This window comes from Macaca mulatta, chromosome 6, assembly GCF_049350105.2.
Source record: "Macaca mulatta isolate MMU2019108-1 chromosome 6, T2T-MMU8v2.0, whole genome shotgun sequence".
Taxonomy (NCBI): domain Eukaryota; kingdom Metazoa; phylum Chordata; class Mammalia; order Primates; family Cercopithecidae; genus Macaca; species Macaca mulatta.
This window is the reverse complement of record NC_133411.1, coordinates 107,811,191-107,832,936: the sequence shown is the minus strand read 5'-3', so window position 1 is coordinate 107,832,936 and position 21,746 is coordinate 107,811,191. Positions and strand designations below refer to the sequence as shown.

The 21,746-nt window shown below is 37.1% G+C and overlaps 1 long non-coding RNA gene across 1 annotated transcript in view; it reads right to left on the bottom strand.

The window, feature by feature from the left end:
• Window positions 1-4,949: 4,949 nt before the first annotated feature.
• LOC106998871 (uncharacterized) overlaps window positions 4,950-21,746 on the bottom strand; it is a 67,576-nt gene continuing 50,779 nt past the window's right edge. Inside the window, exon 5 of the long non-coding RNA XR_001445435.3 lies at window positions 4,950-5,722. This is a non-coding gene — a long non-coding RNA (uncharacterized LOC106998871). The remainder of the gene's footprint in view (window positions 5,723-21,746) is intronic.

The following is a 21,746-nucleotide window of genomic DNA, read 5'->3' as shown; positions in this document are numbered from 1 at the left end:
TGAACTACTGAAAAAGAAGCAACAGAAAATGACACCCTTACTCACCTCTTTTCTGGCAGCTAAATTTCTAGAAACTCAAAGTGCACTGCCTGAAAGCCAGAACATCTGCATCAACAGCATTAGTAATATTAACTACTTTTATTAGAGGCTTCATTTATATCAGGCATTGTACTAAGCACTTCAGAAGGATCACCTTGTTTATTCTTCTTAATACACCTATGAAGTATGTTCTGTAGCCTGGGGACTGTTTTCCATAAATCCCACATTGGATCTGTTATGGAAAAGAGAACTAGGATTCCTAATGAGGCCTTGCAGTGGGAATGAGAAAGAAACAGCAGTGATGATGACTAAACCCCAGGCAGTCAAGAGAATGTCCCTAGGAGAGATAGATGACAACACCCAGGATCAAATACTCTTTGCCTCCTTACCTTAGGGCTATTCAAGGAAGAGGGAAGATTTTGTGTATATGGGCTAAGTGAACCTGAATTAACTGAGATTGTTTTCCTTAATAGATAAATTAGACATTCATAATAGAAATTAACTCCAGTTATGAAAAAATAAACCTGTATTTCTTGCACAACTCTATTTGTGGACTCACATAATAATATCACCCTTCTGCTTCTGGAAAAAATAAAAAATACAAAATCCTGAGATTCTGACATTAACATGCCTGTCCATGATCATACAGCTATTTATTGATGGTGTCCAGATTTAAAGTCATAAGGTCTAAATCCAATCTTCCAGAAAGTATGCCCTCTCTGTGTATCTTCGGGTCATCAAGGAAAGGTGAAAATGTATGTGGCTCACAGCACTGTTTGATAAAAATCTAATTCAAAATACATATATAATTTTAAGTTTCCTAGCAGTCACAATTTAAAAAGTAAAAAGAAACAGGCAAAAATAACTTATAACATATTTCTTTTTAAAAATAGGTATATAAAATATTACCGATTTAACATGTAATCAATGTTTTTAAACTTTTAATAAACTATTTCACATTCTTTTTTAATATAAAGTCTTCAAAATCTGGTGTGCATTTTATACTGACACTACATCTCAATTCAGCTTAGACACATTACAAGTGCTCAATAGCCATGTGTGGCCAGTGGCTACTGTATTGGTCAGTGCTGGCTCAAGTGAAAGAGTAAAGTGATGATACAAATTCATCAGAAGGGACACTTTATGGTCCCCACTCATGTTGCCCCCAGATACTCATTCCAGGAATACTCTTCCTGCATTCCACACTATGCAGCAGGAAGCACAGCCCTCCTGTCTTTCTCAGAACTTTACCTTCTTTGAAAGAAAGCTAAGATTTTTCAGGAGTCGAACTTAACATTTTCTTCCAGTAAGACAACTTTCATTTTAAAAACGTCTCTCATTTTAGTTAACAGCTTTATTGAGGAATAACTGACATACAAAAACTTACTTTTATATAGGGAGAAAAGTTTTATTTTGCCTTAGTAACTGTCCTTGGTTTTATTGATGAACTCAGTTAAGTCTTGCCACCTATAAGGTAGGTACCACTAGTGTTATTTATCCAATGTCCTAACATCAGGAAATTGAGGCTCAGACTATTGAGAGAACTCGTCCTAGGCGATTCAGCTAGAAAATTGGGGCATCTGAGTTCAAAACTAAATAGGTTGCCTCCACTTCGCAATACTGTAAATACCAGGAGAATCTGTTTTTGTATTTTTGGGCCATAAAATGTGAGCAGCAGAAATGGGGAGGTGGGAGCATCTTAATATAATTACCTTGCAAAATAGAAGAAACAAAAATGTCTTTATGCAAATTTCTAGCTAAGCAGTCAAATTAGCATACCTTGTTATGCTTTCTATTGTTTTATGTAATAATCTGGCAATTTGGCAATTGCATAAAAGGATATGTACCGATGATTCTAATAACAGATAATGCCTTTAGGTAATGCCTATTTACTTATATATGCATTTGTTTGGCCATTAGGTGTCTTATAACTTTAGTATTTGTAAACGATGAGCTTAATAATAATTTGGCATGTTTGCTGAACACATCACAAAGTGGGAGTACTTTATAAGACAGAAGAGTGTGAGATTTTTAGTATTATGCTCTCATGATACATTCAAGCACTTTTGAAACTGTACTGAAAGTTTTCATGGATGTACTCCCCCCAAAAGAGCAATTTCTGCAATATTTTAGAAATATGAGGGCTGCCAATATTTTTCCTCTAAAGAGGTTCCTTCCCTCCTCATAACCTGGTCACCACTGTCCACTATCGCCTTTGTCACCATTAACTAATATGGAGAGAATCCCACACACACCTAAGTTGCATTCTTCCTAGATGCAGACGTGCCTGAGCATTTCTGGAGAATGGATGAATCAGAGCCACAAGGAATCAGTTTGAGAAAATTAAAAATAGCCTTAGAGCAAAGAAAGAGAAGTGATGTTTACTGTTTCATCTAATAAAAATGCCCTGAGTAAAAGAGTGCGAGGAGTGATATAAAGCGAGTGCGTCTCATCTCGTTCTGTGACTTCCTCTCTTCCTCATAGGCTCTCTCTTCCTTCTGTCTCTCCGGGAACCCGAGGGGAGGAGCCTTTGGCAGAAATATAAGACAGCTGCCTAGCTCAAAGGTCTGAGAGATACTGAGCACACAAAACAGCACTACTTTTGAACTTTGGAAGACTATAGAACAAGAGTGGGATTTTTTCGCATTTGGAAATGAAGCCAATACAGATCTAAAAAGTCAAAAAACTTGGCGAAGCCTTGACATACCTAGAGCACTAGCACATCAGCAGTGACCAAGACATGTCTCGACACAGAGCATTGCCCCAGTGACCTCAGCTGGCCTTAACAAGGCAAGAGCAGCCACCTCAGGGCAACACATTCATGAGACACCTACATATACACAAACAAGCAACACGTGGCAGCCTGCATCTCCTAGAGTCCAGCTAAAGAAAGGAAAGTGTTTGTGTGGTGGCCAAGAAAACTGTTTGAACACCTATGGGAATTTACAGGAACTCCCAGAAATAGTTGAGATAGGGACACCTGGAAGCGGCTGGAGATCTCACAAAGGCAGGTATACAGTCAAAGAAATAATTTACATGACCACTGCTATGAGCCTAATTTTTTTCCTAGCTTTGTATGGTCTGGGCATGGGTTATACCCTGACTCATTAAGCCCTATTATCACATTAGCACTGTGCTAATCCCTCTACTGTTAGTTACTCAGACTCCAGCTCATCTTAAATGCCCACTGATGCTCAATTAAGCTTTCCTGAACACAAGAAGGAAAATTAATGTGTCAGTGGAGGACAGGATGAGGAGGATGGGCCAAAGGAGAACACTGTTGTAGGAGACGCTAGGAAAGGAATGGCAGTAGGATGGGTTATGGAATTGTGTTGGAGGACCCATCCTGCAGTAGCAGACCGCCGGGGCTCCAGTGATCATGGTGAGTCCTGACCCTGGAGCTGGGAAAACAAATGCTGAATGGAAGCCTCCCCGTTAGTCAAGTCCTAAATTGAGAAGGAAGGAAGCAGACATGATTGGTATTCTTGCAATTAATTATTATCAATACAAGTTAGAACCAACAATCCCATCTAACAAATCAAAAATGTAGTAGGAATTTCATTGCTTTATCGGGAGTGGTTTTTTTTTTCAATGCCTTATGCTTGCTTTAACAGAAATTTCTCTCAGTTCTCCAATTCTGTAACTGAGCAACAAATGCCACACTATTTCAGAAATTCAAATTATTTTGCGTAAATAAATAAGAAAATGATTCGTTTTTTCAAACTTCCCTAAACAAGAGAGCTGCCAAAAACAGTAGGAGCATTTGTCCACAAGAGGGCGCCAGAAGCTGACGGTTTCTGAGTTTGATGACAAAGTTAAAGGAGGAAAAACACCAAGTAAAAAGCGATAGGTAGATGTATCTGGTTCACATGCTTGCCTTATGCTAATGCTTACATGATATTGAACTCCCTTTAGAGATTCGGGATGTTAAATATGTAAATAGCAACCTCTGAGCAAGGGAGATAGTGGTATCATTCTGTTAAAATTGCCTTGCAACAGTGGGGTTTTTAAAAATGAATTAATTTGAATAGGTTCTCCTCCACTTAAAGGGGAACTGGAAATGGCATTTCAATTATTAGAATCATTGATACATGTCTTTTTATGCAATTGCCAAATTGTTACATAAAACAATAGCAATCATAACAAGATATCTACCGAAGTATATCATTGTTAATTTGCTAAGCAATGCCAATTGTAAGGATTTGGATTTGAAATGAAGCTGCAATGTAGAATACAAACAGAAGACTTCAGAATACTCTATTATAAAAAGAGAGAGAAATAACGTTGTTTTTAAAAGGGAGAGGAGACAATATGTGATAGCAAATTACAGTAGAAATAGATTTAATGTTTTTTTTTTTTTTTAAAGAAAAGGTCAATGGTACCGAGGAACTAAGGGCTCAGCTATTTTCAGCAGGAGCATGTGGAACTGATGACTGTATGACAGGTGCACACCATATAATTTTACTCATATTATTCAGTATCTCACAACTGTATTTAGTTACTTTTACATGTAAATAATAACAGTGTTAATGAGTTATATCATTTCATTGTATCTTATATTTCTCCTTTCGGCACTTAAAATTGTAACCAAAACACCACACCCTTTATTTTATTTATTTATTTAACTATCTGTTTGCTTACTTCCAGAGACAGAGTCTGACTCCGTCACCCAGGCTGGTCTTGATCTCCTGGCCTCACGATGTTGCCCAGGCTGATCTTGATCTCGTGGCCTCAAGTAATCCTCCCACCTCAGCCTTCCAAAGCACTAGGATTACCAGCATAAGCCACCTCACCCAGCCTACACGCTTTATTATGTAAGGGTAGGGTAGTATACTTGATAATCCTAGAGTCTTGTGGGCCAGTCAGGCAGACACAGAATTTAAAAGAATAAACAAATGGACAGTGGAATCTTGGAGTGGATTCTCTATTTAATTCATCTCTTAGCATATTAGTTTTCTATTGCCACATAATTAGTTATCTCAATACACAGTGGCTTAAACCAACACAGATTTATTATCTCATAGTTTCTTCGGGTGAGGAATTCAGGAGAATCTTAGCTGCTGTTGCCTTAGGGTTCCCCATAAAGTTGTAGTCAAGATACCAGCCCAGGCTGTAGTCATCTGAAGGCCTGAATGAGAGGAAAGGATCCACCTCCAAGATTGCTCACTTGGAGGGGGGTCTCAGTTCCTCACCTATGGACCTCTCCACAGAGCTGCTTGAGAATCTTCACAACATGGCAGCCATCTTCTCCATGATTAAGTGGTCCAAGAACCACATGTCTTTCATGATCTAGCCTCAAAAGACAAACTCCATCATTCCCACAATATCCTATTGGTTACACAGGTCAGCCCTTTTCAATGTTGGAGGAGACTATATAAGAACATGAATACCAGGAGGCTAGAATCCTTAAGGGCCATCTTGATGTCTGGTGCCACACCTAGCTCCTCCAGTGTTCAAAGTATTTATGGCATCCCCATATGGCCAACATAGATGTAGGCAGAAAAGTATCTTTGCCGAAGGCCTTTTCTATCTCCTTCCTCCCACAGCCTCTACAACCCTCTTCATATCCCTTTTCTCCTTGCCCTCATCTCCTTCAACCAAACCCCATGAGTCAGTCGTCTGGTCCTTCCTTGTTCGGCTCCTTCACATTCCATTGCCAAGTTGTTGCAGAGATTTTCAGTTGCTGAAGGCAGAAGAGAGAAGAGAAAAAAATCTTCATTAAGGTCGGTCTTTTACATTTTCGGTATAAGGCCATTAGCTTCTTCATACTACCACATATTAGTATATTGTTTGCACTTTATTGTACTAAAGAATACCTGTCTCCTTTTTGAATCAAATTTGCCACAGCCTTGTATTCTGGCTCTCAATAAGAGTCAGTCTTCACATGAGACATGTGGTGGGGAGATGAGGGGAGGGGAGTCAGAAATCCATACTGCCACACAACAATTGCAATCCACAAATTACGTGTAGATTATTCCTTTGGTATACATCTTGTCTAGTAAAATATAAGCTTGCAAATGTACACAGTGATTACTTAGGAGAAGATTAGAGATTCACTGAAGAGGGGGAGTTTTTGAAATGAATTAAAGGAAAAGAATACCATGGTGTCTCCCTTCACCTACATGAGAGGACAGGGGTGTGTTTCCCTAAAAGCAAGCCAAGGAAAGGGGACCCTAAGAGGACCACTCAGAGATGAAAGTTTTCTCCAAGAGATAGTTCACTCCTTAGGTGGAAGTTTGCTGAGTGGCAACACTCTGTAGGCAAATTGATGAGAGTATTTGGGGAAGCTCTGACATGTCTCCAGGTATTTCTCCATGCATGAAGAAATGAAGGCACTCTAAAGGAATCTGTAAGCAGGAGACCACTGGAACAGCCCATAATGGTAGAGCAAGAACAGACACTTACAGGCAAAATGGCCTACACCTCCAGCATTTAGCTGGCCCTAGATGCATGAATTTTCCCATTTTCCATCATTTTGCCTGCTCTGGGAAGGAAACTGCATGAGTCTAGCAGGGTAAGAACTGAGGTCAGCCAGTAAGAGCATTACAAACACCAGGAAACTACAGTGCAAAGATCCCTGTGGGTGGAGAGGAAGGCAGAGAACACAGAAAACCATCCCACAAAAGAGAACTAGTGATGAACACCTGCCAAGGTAATCGGCATTTGTAAAACAGCCCCAGGCCAGACACAGCGGCTTATGCCTGTAATCCCAGCACTTTGGGAGGCCAAGGTAGGTGGGTCACTTGAGGTCAGGAGTTCGAGACCAACCTGGCCAACCTGGTGAAGCCCCGTCTGTACTAAAAATACAAAAACTTAGCCAGGCATGGTGGCACATGCCCATAATACCAGCTACTCGGGAGGTTGAGGCAGAAGAATTGCTTGAACCCAGGAGGCAGAGGTTGCAGTGAGACAAGATTATGCCACTGCACTCCAGCCTGGGCAACAGAATAAGAGTTCATCTCAAAAAAAAAAAAAAAAAGGAAGGAAGAAAGGAAGGAAAGAAGGGAGGGAGGGAGGGAAACAGAGAGAGAAGGAAAGAAAGAAAGAAAAAGAAGGAAGGAAGGAAGGAGAGAAAGAAAGGAAAGAAAGAAAGAAAGAAAGAAAGAAAGAAAGAAAGAAAGAAAGAAAGAAAGAAAGAAAGAAAGAAAGACCCAGAAAAAAAAGAATAATAATGAATCCCATAAAATATCCAGTAACACCTAACAATTACTGAGTAAATGCTTTACATAAATCAATTTATATGATTCTCAGGACTATAAGTCATTATTTAAAAAGTCATTATTGGGATTGTGAGGAAGGGACACTGTGGAGACACACAACCAAGGTGACCAAGCTAGTGGGTGGTAGGGGCTCCGATCCCAAGTCTCTCACTCAAGAGTTCATGATCTTAACCCCTTTTTACTGCCTCCTTTTTAACCTCTTTACCTCTCATCACACCCCTGCCCCCGACCTGGACGCTGGAAGAGCCAAGAACAGCGTAGTGAGCTGGAACTGAAAGAGGATGTGAAATAAGGAGACAGAAAAAAGAGTTAACACCTCACCTGTCCCCACCCACATCACTAATTCCTGAAACAGCGTCCAGCTGGAGGCTGAGGCAGGAGAATGCATGAACCCGAGAAGTGGAGGTTGCAGTGAGTGAGATCACAGCACTGCACTCCAGCCTGGGCGACAGAGCGAGATTCAATCTCAAAAAAAAAAAAAAAAAACAGAGTCCATGCTAAGCCTAAAGGGAAAAATTTTTAAACTGGAGGCAAGATTAGAATGCTGGTTTAGAATGGACTTTTAAACACTTGGTGGCCGGGCGCCGTGGCTTACGCCTGTAATCCTAGCACTTGTGGAGGCTAAGGTGGGTGGATCACCTGAGGTCAGGCGTTTGAGACCAGACTGGCCAACATGGTGAAAGTGCATCTCTACTAAAAATACAAAAAGTTGGCTGGGCATGGTGGTGCATGCCTGTAGTCCCAGCTACTCAGGAGGCTGAGGCAGGAGAATCTCTTTGAACCCGGGAGGCGGACGTTGCAGTGAGCCGAGATCGTGCCACCAGACTCCAGCGTGGGCAATAGAGCAAGATTCCATCTCAAAAAATAAATAAATAAGGCCGGGCTCGGTGGCTCAAGCCTGTAATCCCAGCACTTTGGGAGGCCGAGACGGGCGGATCACGAGGTCAGGAGATCGAGACCACCCTGGCAAACCCGGTGAAACCCCGTCTCTACTAAAAAAATACAAAAAACTAGCCGGGCGAGGTGAGGGTCGCCTGTAGTCCCAGCTACTCGGGAGGCTGAGACAGGAGAATGGCGTAAACCCGGGAGGCGGAGCTTGCAGTGAGCTGAGATCCGGCCACTGCACTCCAGCCTGGGCAACAGAGCGAGACTCCGTCTCAAAAATAAATAAATAAATAAATAAATAAATAAATAGATAAATAAATAAATAAACACTGTTAATGACTGACAAACTAAGAGATCTGTTAAAAAAAAAAAAATGCTGTCAAATAGTGGAAAAGGAGAAGTCCAAAAATCAGCAGTGATATATAGTGGTGGAAAAATAAAGCTATTTTCTGATTATATACTACGGAATCCAGATCATTCAATAAATGCTTACGCTTTTATAGCTGCCTTTAGTAGTTTGAAACTGACAAAGTTGTGCTTCTACCATGCAGATCAAGAGAATTAACTCACCAATGTGTGGAGAAGATTAATTTTAGTCATAAATTTATTAAAATATAAGTCTGGAAGGACCTTGAGAAGTATCTATCTATTCTCCTTTCAAAAGAATGTGTTAAGTCTGACCAATAATGAAAAATAATTGGGCACACAATGTAAATGAAATATAAAGGAAAAATGATGATTGTTTTCAAAGAGTAATTGAATCATGACTTAATAAGAAAAGAAAAAACTAATAGGATATTTGCATGTTTTTTCAAAAACTCATAACTCTGAAAATTTACAACTTTAAAAATTTTTCTTATTAACTGATTCATCTTTTTACTTTAATACTGGCAGTAACAATAAATAACTCAAAATAGTCAAAGCTGTAGGATACATGGTGAAATATTCTAACTTCCATAAACCACAACTCAAGAGTTTGAAATAAGTTAGACAAAGAACCTTTATTTTTCTTCTGTTCACAGATATAAACCATTCTTTTAAAAAAAACATATTTTCTAAAGACCTCTTTTGTTTCTAGCAGGTTTACACATCTAAAACTCTCTCAACAATTCTTGAGGAAAAAAATGTCAAAAACATTGATATTTTGTACCAGATTATTTTTACCTATTTTTACTCTGCTCATTATGATGAATCATGAAAAATTCTTTCCTTAATATTTTTTTATTGACTAAATGACTTTCCTAAGATATTTTCCATATAAAAGAGGTCTCAAGAAAAAAAAAAAAAAACACCCTTGTTAGAAAACCTAACTTGTCTACATAGTCTTTAAATTTCACTAATCTTGGAAAGGAGGTAATCTCTGGATGAGAAAAGAAGCCATTTCAAGGAGCTGAAACCCCAAACAATGGTTTGGTCTGGAGTTTGTAACTGCGCTCACAGAGGGCACAAAAATAACCGCTACCTCATTTTGCTTCCTTCCTGACCTATTGTAATTTACAAGTGTTATATATATTTTGAAAATTAATTTTGTCAGCATCTCCATTTTGAACTGAGGATAAAATTGAAGGGAAAGAATTCCAACATTTTTACTAACAGTAATAAATGTTAGGCCATATCTCCAGAAATTCTGAGTTGTAATGCATCTTGGGCGAAAACTGAATATTAGTATTTTTTAAATCGTCTCCCTAGGATGAGAATCACTGCTCTGGTTCATTTGTATATGCAGGTATGCCTTGTTATTCCTTTATTAATAAGACCTTATGTCCAAACCTAAAGAGTAGGTAGATGCAAACCTCCAGCTATACCTTCATGCAGAGTCTGCCTTGTGTGTTCAACATTCCTGTAATTCTGCAACTACACTGTTCCTGGTCATTCGCTGTAGTTTTCCGAGTATTATAACACATATCTTAATTGTGAATCTAAATGAGTCCTAAATGGAATTTAAAAGCTGTTTTTTAAACCATTAAACATATTAGGTGCCTAGACACTACACATTCATTGAGCCTTTGTTAAAACTGAAATTAGGGTCTTGTTTTTACTTCAAATGACCCTTATTACAAATGTATTTCATATTCATTGGAATGACATTTTTTGGAATGACATTTGTATTTAAATGCATGTGTATTTATTTCTGTAAATATTTCATTAATTCAGTCTTTGATAAAAAGTTGTTGATACTTCCTCAATTGCTTTATTTGGATGGAGATGAGTCCTCCCTTCTTTCAGAAGATCTCTGAAGCTGGCCTGATCAAGAGTTCTGGGTACATAAGGCAAAGTCTATGGTCTCATTTTGCCATACAAGTCAATCATCATTATTGCAACTGAATCCTCACTTGGTGAGAAAATCAGGAAAATGTTCATTCTCCAATTATAATGTGGCATATAAAACTGCACAATAATGGCAAACATAGACCTGGAAGCTAAGTAGGAAAAATCATTTTCCATTTGTAAAATATAAGGGTGTCTTTTCAACCAGCAAGGCCATCGAGTCTTTTATCTAACTGCTGATGTTAAAAATTAAATATAAGTATTTATGCATTTTTAATTCAACAAGAATAACAGTTACTATTTAACTAGCATTTATATTACCATTCATATATTTTCTCATTCTCATGGCAAATCAATGAGACCAAAAAAAAAAAAAAAAGGCAAGCTTGAGCTTAGAAATATTTAATCATTTTTTTCAGAGTGAAACTAGCAAAATGATGGCAAAAGCAAGACCAAATTTTGAATCTCTTAATTTTTTTTTTTTTTTTTTTTTTTTTTTTTTTTTTTTTTTTTGAGACAGAGTCTTGCTCTGTCATCCAGACTGGAGTGCAGTGGAATGATCTCGGCATGATGGGACTACAGGTGCCCACCACCACGCCTGGCTAATCCTCGGCCTCCCAAAGTGCTGGGATTACAGGTGTGAGCCACCGTGCCTGGCCTTGAAACTCTTAATTCTTACTTTATCTCTAATATAAACGTTAATATATTTTAGTTAAATGCAGGGGTATTTCTCTCAATAATTGTATTAGTCTGTTTTCTGTTGCTTATAACAGAGTACCTGAAATTGGGTAATTTATAAAGAAAATAAATGCATTTCTTAAAGTTACGGAGGCTGAGAAGTCCCAGGTTGAGAGGCAACATCTGGAGAGAGCCTTCCTGCTGATGGGGACTCTCCGACGAGTCTTGAGGCAGTGAGGGGCATCGCATGGACAGGAGCTGAGTGTGCTGAGGTGCTCGTTCTCTCTTCTTCCTCTTAGAAAGCCACCAGTCCCACTGCCATGACAACCCATTAATCCATTAACCCATTAATCCATGAATGAATTAGTCCATTCATGAGGGCAGGGCCCTCATCACCCCATCACCTCTTAAAGGCCCCACCTCTCCAATATTGCACATTGGAGATTACATTTCAACATGAGTTTTGGAGGGGACAAATATTCAAACTATAGGAATAATTAATCAAGCAACAAGTATTTCTTATTTGCCTAGCACTGTATCCTCACACCCCATAGGATGCAAAGAAGAAAAAAGCATGATCTCATAGAATTTAAAGTCTGGTTGGATCTTGCTAAATTACTACCTCATTTAAATTTTAAATTCTTATTTTTTTAAGTTAACATTTTCAATAACACTGTGGCAGTTACAACCAGACAAACAAGAATGTGAGAAATGTTACAGAATTAGTTATGTATTTTTTAAACAAATGGAAACCAATTTTCAAAAAAGAAAAAAGAAATAAACCTACTGATGAACAACTGTTAAGACAAATGTCAATCAACTTTAATGTGTGGCCCTTGTTTAGATCCTACTTTGAATCAACCTAGTGTGGGAATAGGAACACTGAATATTTAATGATAGCAAGAAATCATGGGTCGTTTTTTTGAAGAGCAATACTAATATTTTAGTCACATTTTTAAAATAGTCATCAAATTTTAGAGATAAAATTAAAAGGTTAAGAGCTAGTTAATAATAGCTAAAATTAAAAGGTTAGCAGACAGCTATTGTTTACTGAGCATGTCATATGCTCCAAGGACTGTTGTAAGTATATTGCATGTATTATCTCATTTAAAACTTACAGCATTAAACATTGGGTCTCATTTTACAGATGAAAAACTGAGAGTCAGATTTCTTAAAAGCAATACCTACAATCACAGAGCTAGCAAATGTCTGAGCTAACATTTCAATCGACGTCTGTCTGATTACAAAGTTCACGCCTTAGGTACTCTGTCTGCAGTTAATTGTGTTTTTATATACTGCAGAGCGCTAAGCTACGCTTTTAAAGGGAGAAGAAATTTAAAAATTTTGTAATTTTCTTTTTGAAACCAGAGCAATCAAAACTTTTACTGCTACTGAGAGTATATAAGAAATGCTCTCACAAAGAGCAAATCAGATTTTCTTTTGATTGTCACTGTGAGGAATTTGAGGAATTTCTTAGGGGACGCAGAAACATTGTTCTTCTCCTAAATTGGTTCTACAAATTCAGCAAGTGAGTGAACACATTCAAGAACAAGGGATATGGCAGAACAGGCATTTAAATCACTTCAGCTTCAAAATGCTTCATGCTCTCTAACTCCTTTTGATCATTAAGCCAGCAGTAAGAGGATATCTAAGTTAGAACATTTGGGGGAATATTTTCCAGAAAGTTTGTAAGAAATACTGGATCTTTGAAACGAATGAATTTTCTTCAATAACGTATTTGAAAGCAGATGAACCAGTGCCCCAAGGAGATAGCCTATTGTTATGAGCGCAGTGAATCCTTTATGGAGTCTTAGAAAATAATTGGATGTGGTTAAACCCAAGGGGTAGAGAGCTAGGACTGGAGAGATATTTCGAGCTACAGAAGCAGCAACGTCTCTCAGATGAACATGTTTGTCCTAGTATCTTCTCATGTGAAAGAATGGTGTGAGCCAGCATTAACACATTTTAAAATTTCAGAAAGGGAAAAAAAGAACTATTGCCTCATCTCCCGTCCATCCACCTCTCTACATGTAAAGCAGAGGATGTACCGTTCAGTACAGCAATGTTATTCATATGCGATACTTTGTATTTGTAAAATACGTGCAAGGAAAGAGCTAGCAGAAGTACATTATATCCATCCTGTAATTCCAGCTACTTATCTCCACCTCTAGCAAAAGATGAATTTGCAGATAAAAGAAAGTGCTTCTTCTCTGAATACTCTCTTCAGATAATAAAATTTTAAATCTGTTATCAGAGTCACAACAATTTAAAATTAGGAAAGATTTTGAAATTACCTAGTCAAACTTTCCTGTTTTGCATATAGAAAAAGTAAACCCAAAGAATTGACTCTCCCATATATTGTACATTTTCAGATACTTTTTTATCAAAAAAATTGACTAAATTATTAGTCAACTAATTTACCTAAGGTAATAATAGAGCTGGTTAATGAAAGATCTGGGACTAAAAATAAAACTTTCTTATCCCTCAGGATCATTGTGGAGCAAAAGACTACCTACATATATTGGGAAATTATAATTAAGCCTTCAAGGATAACTGTGCATATTTTAGATAAATCTTGCTTTATGACATAAACAATATCCCATGGGATGAAAAATTTTTAAATTTCAAATATGACATGAGAATAACTGAGTTCTGGAAATATGTATTTTTCTCCATTTCAAAGTGAAAACATTAGTGACAAGTATAGAAAATATTCTGAAAGGACTATAAAGAAGTAATAGCTTCCTTAAGAAGTAACACATATCAAGCCATTCTATGAAAAAGGCACGCATTGGGCATTGTGTGAATATTAAAGTACTTTTTCACCAGGAAAATTATTTGAAAAGGTCCTGTAATTTAGCATTTCTGAACAAGGCTGGATTGTTCATCTGAAAGTTCCTATGGCATTTTAATTTGTTTTTAAACATTCAACTGGATTCAGAATTCTGAAAGTATATGAAATTTTATCTAATTTTAAAACCCACAAGGAATCTCATAAAAGAGTTAACACTAACAAAGTGGTATTGAGCAAAAAATTGCAGATAAAGTTATACCAAGAAGCAAACGCCAACTAAACTCTATTGTTATCATCTCTAATGCTAGTCTTTGAACTTAATAGAAATATTTTTTCTTAAAAAGACATAAATTGGCCAGGCACGGTGGCTCTCACCTGTAATCTCAGCACTTTGGGGGCTAGGGCAGGCAGATTGCTTGAGCTCAGGCCATGTTGCAGCCCGAGCAACATCGCAAAACACATCCCTACTAAAAATACAAAAAAAAGAAAAACCAATGGTGGTGTGATGGCACTCCAGCAGTCCCAGCTACTTGGGAGGCTGAGGTGGGAGGATCCAGATTGAGGCTACAGTGAGCTGTGATTACACCACTATACTCCAGACTGGGTGAGAGAGCAAGACTCTACCTAAAAATATAACAATAATGACATACTTTACCATGGTATATAAAAACATTAAATTTTGTCTTTTCAAAACATCTTGTCCTGAAGATATAGAGGAGACCAAGTAATTGTTTCAAATGACTAAGTCATTTATATCTGTGTGGAAATGCATGTGGGAAATATCAAAACAGTAACAAATCTAAAGCTTAAATCTTCCAAGACATGAAGTCAAGAGGAATTCAATGTAATGGATGAATATGATCATGGCAAAAACATAAAAGAGCAGGTCTGAAGAAGCTCCTTCCGGCCAAATTTGGGATAATATGACATCAAAATAATAATCATCATAATGAATTATAATGCATTAAAATTTCTTCATTATTCAAAGTGTTAACAAGGAAAGAAAGAAAAATGAGAGAGAGGAGATAAAGCTAGTTTGTCAAACTATTAATAACTGGTAACTAAATAAAAGATATATGGAAATTCATATGTCATAATTGGAAAGCTTACATTCAATCAATTTATTGATGTTAGCTATTTCTATTTTTTAAAATATACATATATATATATAGACAAACATGGAGTGGTCTTCTTGTTATCTATGAAAGAAGAATTTGGAGAGCCTAATTTGAGTGGTGCTGGGTTTCTAGCACTTTCTGGAGGACAGGGCGTAGGACTTTTTATTAATTTGACAGTTAAACCATCATTATGAAACTGAGTATGCCAGGTCAAGCACGGTGACTCACGCCTGTAATCCAGCACTTTGAGAGGCTGAGGAGGACACATCACTTGAGGTCAGGAGTTCAAGGCCAGCCTAGCCAACATGGTTAACCCATGTCCCTACTAAAAACACAAAAATTAGCCAGCCATGGCGGCGGGCGCCTGTAGTCCCAGCTACTTCAGTGGCTGAGGCACAAGAATTGCTTGAACCCAGGAAGCGGAGGTTGCAGTGAGCCGATATTGAGCCACTGTACTTCAGCCTGGGCGACACAGTGAGACTGTCTCAAAAAAAATTTAAAAAAAGAAAATGAGTATGCCAAGTGCCAACTCTAGTGACACAAGTTATTAAATTCTTCTGAGTCTCTGTTCATGAAGACAACTCAATAGATTTGGGTAGGCATAAGGGAGGAGAACTATGCTGAGTACTCAATATGCTCTACTTGGCAGACAAATTTTTATTGACATTCTGATTGATACATCTATTTTCTCCTGTTTTAGTAAGTATACATGGTTAAATATGTCTAGTCAACTAGGAAAAATTGTGTTTCTGAGTTTTTAGACATGCAAACATTGGCAACAGAACAAAGATATGATCAATAACATAATACTTTTTTTTTAATTAGAGCCTTTATTTTACTACCAAATATTTCTGAAGTGACCTTGAAATGTAGTAATAATAACAGTAAGAAACTGACGTCAGAGGATACAAAACAGATAGCATTTTATGTTATAAACATCTTCAGGAAAGGCAAAAGAACTTTGACACACTTTCCAATAAAAGACAATATAGACTCTTAGTTACGAGAGGTTTCAGCCGGGCGTGTGGCTCATGCCTGTAATCCCAGCACTTTCGGAGGCCAAGGTGGGAGGATCACTTGAGGTCAGGAGTTGGAGACCAGTTTGGCCAACATGATGAAATCCTGTCTACTAAGAACAAAAACTAGCCAAGCGCTGTGGCAGGCGCCTGTAATCCCAGCTATTCAGGAGGCTGAGGTAGGAGAATTGCTTGAACTAGGGAGGTGGAGGTTGCAGTGAGCAGAGATCATACCACTGCACTCACTCCAGCCTGAGGGACAGAGTGAGACTCTGTCTCAAAAAAAGAAGAGGAGGCTTCAACAAGACAATTTTTTCAACTCTCATCTGTGGATTTCTTTGAAGGATCTCTAATTCCTACAGATGAGTAAGTTGAAATTAATTCATTCAACCAGCATTTGTTCAGAGTCTGTTACATGTGAGGCTTCACTCTGGAGATTCAGTACTAGTCCCTACTTTCATAAATGTTTTGTTATATATTGTTTGTAATTTATTATAAAATTCTTCAACATGGATGGCAAGGTAATATTCTTCCACAGAGGCCTTTGTCTGTCAAACCACACTCTATTTCATGTGTTATACTGGCCTAATCTTCCACAGAGGCCCTTGTCTGTCCAACCACACTCTATTTCATGTGTTACACTGGCCTAATTAATGCATCAGATTATTTCAGTTTCCAGCACAACACCAGAAGACAAACTAGGCGGACCCCATAATGACAAATCCGGGTAATGCCAAATCTAAGACAGTCTTACAACTAATCAAAATTGTCTAAAGATTATGTCATGCCAGATGTCCTAGATCCTCAGTATTTATTCTGTAACAAATATTGGCCATATAAATTGTTTCTGGGAGCAGCTACAAGACAGTGCCATAATCTGTCTGGATACCCAAGGAGAGGGTTAGTGGTAGCAGGTGGAAAGTAACAGGATATCAGCATTGGAATCTGACTAATTTGTGGGAACCTTCTCAGCACCAAATAAATATTATAGATGAAATCATCAAGATGAAATGGAAATTCTGGAATATCATGGGAAAAGTCTGGAAGGAAAAGCTTACAGTAAATGAATCAAATACACCCTTACATGGAAATACAATGAATAAAAAAAGAACAATGATTAGTATATTTACAAATGCTTAGGGGATTTTACATAACAACAAGAAACAAATAAGAAATGCAATACACTATAACAGTTGTTCCTGGATAGCCATTTTGGCACAAGCACAATGGGAATTATTTTAAAAAATTAATAGAATATGTATTATAAAGCACCCACATTGGACAGGTCAATTAGAGTTCTGAAGACAGATATCTGCTCAGCGCCTCCAAATTGTAGAAACAAAAGAAAGAATTAACATTTATTCCAACTTTTTAGAAGGAATTGTGATTTAGAAAATTAAATAGACCCAGTTGAAGAAAAAACAGTCTACGTGACGAAGAAAGCTAACTAATAAGTGTGAAATAAATGATAAGAATCATAGATATAACTATTTGCCCTGATTAGATTATTGATGCAGCCAACTCTTATCAGTTGGTGTTAAAATAAAATAACATAAATGGCTGTTGGTGACCTGAAAATTCATACAGTTCTAGACAAAAAAATTTGATCACAATCTGAGAAACGTAATTTTGCGATAGAAGAATCAGACTTATATTCCCTTGATCCTGTGGCCCAATTTAATATCACCACTGGTGGGACAATCAGACATTTATGACCGTCAATGTGATGCAATGTTAAGTGTACAACATCACCTATGATTTTAACTTTGACAAAAATGTTTAACTTGAATTTAATGCAACCTTTAGATTTGACTGCCAGATTACAGAGATTACTGGAGATGAAGAAACAAATAAAACATCACCACAAGAAAGGGATCAAACAGCATAAGATCTTCTAAAGGACAACTGGGAGGACTTCAGCAAGTCAGAGTATCATTATAAAAGGTACTTTCAAAGAATAGAAGAGACTCATGGGATTTAACAATGTACTCAGACTGGATCTTGATTCAGATTAAACCACTTGAAAAGGGAAAAATAGGAGAAATTTAAATATAGAGTGAGTATTACATGATACTAACAAACTAATAACTTTGTTAGGTGAGATCATGTCATTTTGGCTACGTAAGGTGTTTTCAAGGAAGCATATTGTTATATTGGGGGAAATGTTTATTTTACACAAAATAGGTCATCATAGGCAATGCAATATATACATAAGCATAGGCTTTAATCTGCAAACTATAAGCAGAATACTTATACTAAGGATAATTAGCATTTGGAAGACTATTCAAAAGCCCTTCAAGAGTAGCTTCAATTATCTCTATTTCCAGTCACCAAACCTCCATATGCACCCCCTGCATCTAAAATAAAAGTGAAAATTATTTTTAAATAAATAAATAAATATGCCACTCATACCTACGTTGTGGGAAAAGAGATATATAGAGTCTACCTACATCTAACTATTAGAAGTAGTTAACTATATAACTACCAAAGGAACCTGATTGTGAACAAGCAATGTAGTTAATGCCAGTTTGAGTTAGAGTCTAACAAACTGCAAGAGAGGTAACTTCGGGCACTCCTGTAAACACTGTGTTGAAAGCAAAAACTCACTGTGTTAGCTAAACAGGAAATTGTTCTCAAAGAGTTTACATTATGTAAAATAAAAGTAACATCTGGATATCTATTTTCAAACCAAAATTTAGTGCTTAGTTAAACTTTAACCAGTTTAATTCCCAATTCCTTGCCTTTTTATTTTCTCCACAACAGTATCACACTCCTTAAAATAGATTTTTACTATCTTTTTAACATCAAAAGTATATTTATGTTAGTTCTTTGAAGCTAATCCTAAAACATTTTAGACCTACAAGTCCCACAAAGTGAAAAAACAAAGGATGTTTCATAGGACTTTGGGTTCCATCTTATTAATTGATCATATATCATTGCTTTCCATTTACATGCTAATTCTGAATAAGGGCAAGAAAAAAAAATCTCAGGTTCTTTGTTCAAAAAAGTATTCCTCGTATTGAATCTTGTCACAGTAACTACCAGCTTTGTAGAAGCACAAAAGGAGAAAGAAGCTCCTTAATATTAGATTATTCAGGGCTTGACATTCTTGCTGAGTAAGCAACATATTTCAAAAAAATCAAAGGTCAGATGTCAAATCTTCCTGGCCAAGTGATGACCTGTTTTAAGATTCCCTAGTCACAATTTGTTAGAGCATCTGGCTTTCAATATTTCCTACTACTAAGCCTTTATGCGTGAAGTAATTTATACAAATAAACAATTTATATTTGATGCTGTTTTAATTTGGAACTAATTACATGATATTTAAATACAAATTTGCCCCCATTTTATGTAATAAGGCTACTCCTGACAAATTATCCAAACATTAAATATTTGTGGAGTATATATTTTAACTTCACCAGGAGTCCTTACTTAAAATAATAGCATCTACAATATACAATGGAAAAAATTCTTTATGTAACAGCAAAAGTAATTTATGCTAAGTTGTGGGTGCTTTTGGACAGCAACTTTATATTTGCATTTCTTTCATGTGCGCCTAAATCTGTGTGTCTAAATAAGGTGACACATAGATTTTAAGTCTCATTATTCCAGCTAAACAAGTGGAAATTTAAATTTATTGACATTTCATATATAAAGGCTTGAGTCACATTTATAAATGAACCATTGTTTTATTTCTTCTTAGGATATTTGCAAAGTTAGGATTAAGGCCAGCTGAAGAAAAGTTGATATATTTCCTCTAGGACAATATCACTGTCATTGGTGTGCTTCCACCAGTGAAGGGTGGTGCTTTGAGACCTTACTATGTCGCCAAGCTTTCCTCCAGAGCTGAGAAAGAGCAGAAGTGGCTCACATGCCACCCAGTTATTCCAGTTCTATTAAAAAAATGTTTCCCTACAGAGTATACTCTATTTACTAACATTTGCAGAAACATGTAGGAAAAATTAAATATGAAGCACTCTTTCAAGAAACACAGAAAAGAGAGTATCTTAGTCTGTCTGAGCTGCTATAACAAAATATTATAAAGTGGATAACTTTAGGCCAGGCACAGTGGCTCCAACCTGTAATCCCAGCACTTTGGGAGGCCGAGGCAGGCCGATCACCTGAGGTCAGGAGTTCAAGACCAGCCTGGCCAACATGGTGAAACTCTGTCTCTTCTAAAAATACAAAAATTAGCTAGGCATGGTGGTGCATGCCTATAGTCCCAGCTACTTGGGAGGCTGAGGCAGGAGAATCGCTTGAACCCAGGTGGTGGAGGTTGCAGTGAGCCGAAATGGCAACACCGCACACCAACTTGGGCAACAGAGCAAGATTCGGTCTTAAAATAAACAAATAGGATAACGTATAAATAACAAACACTTACTTCGCACAGTTCTGGAGGCTGGAAGGTTCAAGATTAAGGTGCTGGCAGATTTGGTATCTGGTGAGGGCCTGCTTCCCTTCATGAGGGCTCGGTGCTCAAGACTTAATCATTTTCTAAAACACCCCAACTTTTAATACCACCACTTTGGGGGTTAGGATTTCAACACAGGAACTTTAGGGGACACAAATATTTAGTCTGTAACTGGACAAAGTCTTTCAAGATCACCAGCTTCAAGGTAGATAACAGACTTTGTGATCAATTTAAAATTTTTTAGGCACTTCCTTCTTCCTATTTTAATCTATTTCAACAAGACTTCTTCCTTCTGGCAGCTGATGGTGTTAACTGCACTCTTGCCTAAACTGCTTTAAGCACCATCTTGTATTTAACTGGTTTATAATCCTCAGGAGCCTCAAGTCCCCACCCAGTATTTGCCTTGAACTGGAGGCCATTATATTAAGTGAAATAACTCAGAAATAGAAAGTCAAATACTACATGTTCTCACTTAACAAATGGTAGCGAGGTAACATGTACACTTGGACATAGAGTGTAGAGTAACAGACACTGGAGACTCAGAAGGATGGGAAGGTGGGAGGGGAGTGAAGGATGAAAAGTGGCTTAATAGGTGCAATGTACGTTATTCAGAAGATGGTCACAGAAAAAGCCCCAGACTTCACCACCATTATCCAAAATATCCATGTAGCAACACTGCACTTGTAGCCCTTAAATTTATGCAAATAAAAAAAATGTTTTAGATGTACCTACTTCTGATAGAAAGTAGATACAAAAATCACCCATTATTTCATAATCAAAGAGTAAGAAAATTACATTGCATGTCTTCTCAATATGTTTTTATATATGCTTTTAATTTGTTTTAAAATTTTTACCAAAAAAGTCATATTATATAAATTTTAGCCTATTTTCCCTTAGTAGCATATTATAATATTTTCACATATCAAAAAATATTCTTCTATAATATGATTTTAAAGGAATCATAGTAATAATGGTGTTTTTAAGTAATTGAACAATATTCATCTTATGAGTACCTCCTTAGAGATAAAGCAACAGAAAGAATCCATAGCAGCAAAAGTGTATTGAGCTTTTCATTTGTTTTTACATATCAAAGCAATTTTTGCCAAATGCCTACTATTTGTCTTTTATGTACTAGGAAAACAAAGATAAGTTTTTAGAGCAGTTATAGGTAGGTTAGTCAAATATTATGTGTTGGATACTATGACAGAGATAGGCCTACATGGTACAGGAACACAGAGAAGAGGCCTCTAAGTAAGAATGGGAGTTACCTGTTAAGTGACACTAAGTAAACTTTTGAAGGACAAGGGGGATGGAAAT